We start from the raw sequence: 5000 nt of genomic DNA on the forward strand, positions 1-5000 counted from the left end.
GGTCATGCTAGGTGATGTTAGGAATTATACAGAGAAACAGGAAGGGACATGGATAATTAAATTGCAAGCAGATAAGGGACATGGTCTGAATGAGAAGGTTTCTTTGAAACCTTTTAAAGGACCGACCCTTAAAACACTGATTTAGTCTCAAAACACTTTTTTATACATGTGTCATACATAGCCATATTTTTTTATATGTATATATGTTTAGATATATTCGTGTTTATATGTATATATTTATATATATATATATATATATATATATATATATTTATATATTGTTATATTTTTATGCACATATATATATTTTTTTGCATATATATATTTTTTCATATACATTTTTATATATATGTCATAAATATATGTTTATGAGTATCTTTTTATCTTCCTATTTTTTGTATTATGTATAGCATCTAACATGAGGTTATTTCGGCTTTTTTAGATGTTTTTAGAAACAGTGCTATTAATAGACACTTCAAATTTTATGAAATGTTTCTTTAAAGTTGTAATGTGTTTTGTTTGGCTCTTTTAAATATAATATGGGTTTTTAAATGAAATATTTGTTGTGGAATGTAAAGTCTGAAGAAGCGTTAGTAATAATGCGAAAGGGCTTACTTGGATGTTGCTATAATAAAGGTCTCTGTTTTATCCAGTCAGCTTAGATGGTCGTGTTGTACCACCATTCTATTTTTTCTGAATGTAAGCAAATGTGTTCATTGGGCAGAGGCGTCGCCCAACGAGCAGCCACACCCACTACGAGTCCCACTGCACCAAAGTGTAATCTATATGGCAAGGAACAGAATAACCAGCTGTAGATGTATATATGTAGAAGTATGTGTGTGTATACCCATAGCGACATAGAGATAAACCTCTCCCTCTCCGTAGTACAAATGTATACATACAGAGACAGAATACATATACATACCCACATATAGATATATACATATGCAGACACCCATAGACCCATATGTTGTTAGATATATATATATATATATATATATATATATATATATAGATATATATATATATATATATATATATATATATATATATATATGTAGACAGCAATATATAAATATATATATATGTATGCATACATATACAGATATATCTGTATATAGTAATGTATATATATATATATATATATATATATATATATATATATATATATATATATAAAACTGTACATATACACATGTATATAGCTAGGATATGATACAGCAGTTACAAATTACTTATGTTCACAGCCCGTGCATATGGGGTGTGGGGTCCAATAAACAAGCGTAACACATAGCATCAACCCCCCCCCAGCTAGGCTGGTGAGACATACAGACACACAATAAAAGTAAACACACCACTGCTTCCCAGACCGCCAGCAGGATACTACCAGTGGGAGAGACCTGCCAGGTCTAATCTTGAAACAAAGACATCAATGTCCCTTGTGGGACACCCAAAAATTACTGATCATTGGAGTCAGTCCCTGTAATGATTCATCAAACCAGGCTGTAGACGTATATGGACCAGTAGGTTGTGCAAGCCTGATAACTCATGGGTCGACACAGCATACGACATGTGTCCTGACACGCGGAGAGTGGGCAGTGTGTAGTGGTGTGTTTATACCCCACCTGCACCCACAGTAAGGATGAGTGCTGTAGAGGAGGGGTAGGTGGGGGAACTATGAGTATGCAATTATGGGCCTAGGCGTGCAGGTGTTGGCTGGCGCAGTCATATTAGGACCACCCCGGGGATGTAAGTAATATTCCGAAATGGGCATAGCTTACGCCCATACCTCTCAACCCCTAAGAGCAAATCCACTGGACAGGACATATAGACCATTGTGGGAACAAATAGGGACCATACCTCTGAACTGTCCCTGATTTCCAGGGACGTCCCTGATTTTGACTCAAATTCTAACTCTGTCCCACTTAATCCCTCTTAAAACTAGTAACATTTGGAGGAAAGGTGGCGAATTACACGTAATGAATAATGACAACAATTAAGAGTTATAAACATCATTTACCTCAGAAAATGTGTATGAATTCATATGCTCTGAGTCTGTCATTGTGTCAGGTTAATAGCACTAATATTTTAAATGTGTCCCTGATGTTGTTATGACGTGTCCCTGATTCAGTTGATATTTGTACCCAATCGTTTGAGAAGTCTGATTGGGACAGAAAGCACATATTTCACTTACAACCTTAGAAAAATGATAGAATATTAGGTATGCAGTAGCATGACTCGGCTGAAGGATGTGGGTTCCAAAACCCAATTACTTGTTTGTATTGAAGAGTGTCAGTTCCCATGTATTAGCCAGACAGGTGCAGATTGTAAGAGGAACACATCAATAATATGAATCAAACTCTGGACAGGCCACAGATTCCGTACAGTCAAACGGCATGCTTTTGCCTAATGGGCAGTCATTCCCGATACTGTAGGCATGCAATGCGATGTAATAGGCATCACAAGGTAATAACATAGTCCTCACTCCCACCCAGGGATGTGAGTGTCAGATGCAAACACCAAATGCAGTGCATTTGCAAGTGCGGGAACAAGCGGGTGTAAGCCTGTTTGGCAGCCGGTATGTGAGTATTACACTGGTGAAGCAATGTAGAGGCTAACTGAGTGTAAGAAATTGTAACCAGAGGTTAGCATTACTTAGCTCCATGCAAACCCATGCACACCCGCTCACAACTGCTTTAATGTGCCTTAATCACTCCGTATCCAACAGCCCTGTTCTGCCCAGCAACAAAATAAACTGCAAGGCTCGAAACCAGGAGCCTGCACACACAGCTAATGTGATTTACTATTAAGCCATGGCAGATATACAGACATCGGGTGTTATCACAAACATATCATCCAGCGCAGTCATTCAACAGTATAGGAAATGTATTCCATCATGTAGATATATGTGTGTGTGTTTATGTCCAGATATAGATACATACATATATATAGATATATCAAGAACATCCCATGTGACAACAAAGCATTTCAAAGGAATGAAAAGGGAAACACCAGTAACACCTGTATTATGTAGTGGTGTTGTCCTATGTGATATCAAGACTCCCTCAGACAGACATGTGTTATTAATACATGCAAACATTTGTACATTGGCCATATACATTACTCTGTGCATTTTATTTACATTAACACAACAGTTCCTGTCCAATCATTATGTGAGAACAGTACTCTTGCAAGGTGCTGTGTGCGACATCATCATCATGAAAAAGGTAAATGGGGTAACCATAGAGGGACCAGTAGTGTTGTGTGTACAATAAGGTCGTCTACATTATGTGTACCTGGAACCTTTAGGAGTCATGTGCATACCAGGATCGTGTGCCTGAGAGACAGGGGTGAGGACAACTGGAGTATGTTGTGATGCATATTAAAAAGGTTACATGTGTCCGGTGGCCATGTGTGTGAAATGGACAGCTATGCATGGGACAAATGTTGTTCTAGGAACTGATTGGTCTTTTGTTTTCGTAGGGTGAGAGTGGGTTGTGGGGGAAGGAGAGTAGGTATGCTCGTGGAGGATAGGTTGGGTAGGATGACAGACAAGCCAGCATACAGGGTCAGTATATGACACATGTGGGGGGATACAACTTGGACGGGGAGGGGTGTTCGGCAGTCACAAGCCCATGAGCCCCCAGATGGAAACAGTGGGATGGAGGTCCCCAGCCATGAGCAGCCACCACTGCACCAAACAGCCGCAAAAGTGGCTGTGCTGGGGGCTGTCTAGGAGGGACAGACTCACCCTGTAAATGTGACACTCTGCCCTCGAGCTGGTGTATCTGGCCTCAAAACCCCTTATTGAGCCCCCTACACACTACGTCCAGGACTGTATGACAGCGGACAAGTTCCTGTCAGGACCTGCTCCCCAGGGGGCACAAGCCCCATCCTCAGTGGCAGTTCCACCAGAAGGTGGTGCAGAGCCAACAGAGGTGGAGGTGCAAGGCTGGGCCCCAGATGTGTTGGTGCCCGGTGCCATGGCCAGCTGAAGTGAGACAGGAGGTATTTCCGGGACCTCCAAACCCATACAGCCTATGGTGTTGCAGTTTTAACACAGATACGGCTTAGTAATAGTCAACAGTATTCAGGATTACTTATAACAGCATGCATATATATGACCATCAACCCAACACAACAGATGGTATACATTTGCAGAGGGAGCACAACACTTATATATACTGCATGACATCTGTACAAAGTGTAGAAGACTTGTGACTGCAGCTATGAACAGTGGCCCATTATTGGCATGTCACTGAGAACCTCGGACAGTGACTGTCATACCACTGTTTAATGTGACATATGGCCAATCAAGGATGTGATGGCAGTAACTCTCATCACTATCACCATGTACTGACTTCAATCCTCACACTATGCTTCTGCAGTTCACAGATGTGTGTTCAGTGAGTAACACAGGAAACAAATGGTTCCACACACTGACCAGTCCACAGATGGCCCTAGAGATGGGGGTTCCTTCACAAAAAGTGCACTGTCTTGTCAGTTTTAAAACATGCAGAATAGCCATTACCACACACAACTTGTTAAACTGGCAGTAGTCTCAATGAAGCATAGCTAAACCTACATGCTGTAGTCATGTCTGGCACATCACCCTCCTGTCTTTAGGCTATTTTCCACTGTGTATGTTGGTTGAGGAATATCCAGATATCATCTGTGATGCTGTTTACCAAACACCAGATCCAGGTTCCACTCACAGCGACTGTCATGGGCAAACACCAACATGATGTTCCTAGATATTGTACTGTGTTTCCAAGTGATTGGCTATGGGAACATCACCACAGCTGTTCCACATGCAGTCATCTAGAGGAGGACTGCAATATGTGCAGAGCCCATCACCTGATCTTGACCATCACTTACAAAACACAAGCTGCTGCTGAGCAGGTGTACAACTCCACATCCACCAGAAAGTGTGTGGGAGGGACAGACAGAGGCAAAGTACATCAGAGAAGGGCTTGGAGACTAAAACCTAAGCATCGTCT

This window comes from Protopterus annectens, chromosome 2.part0 (assembly GCF_019279795.1).
Source record: "Protopterus annectens isolate FY-2018-M chromosome 2.part0, PAN1.0, whole genome shotgun sequence".
Classification (NCBI taxonomy): domain Eukaryota; kingdom Metazoa; phylum Chordata; order Ceratodontiformes; family Protopteridae; genus Protopterus; species Protopterus annectens.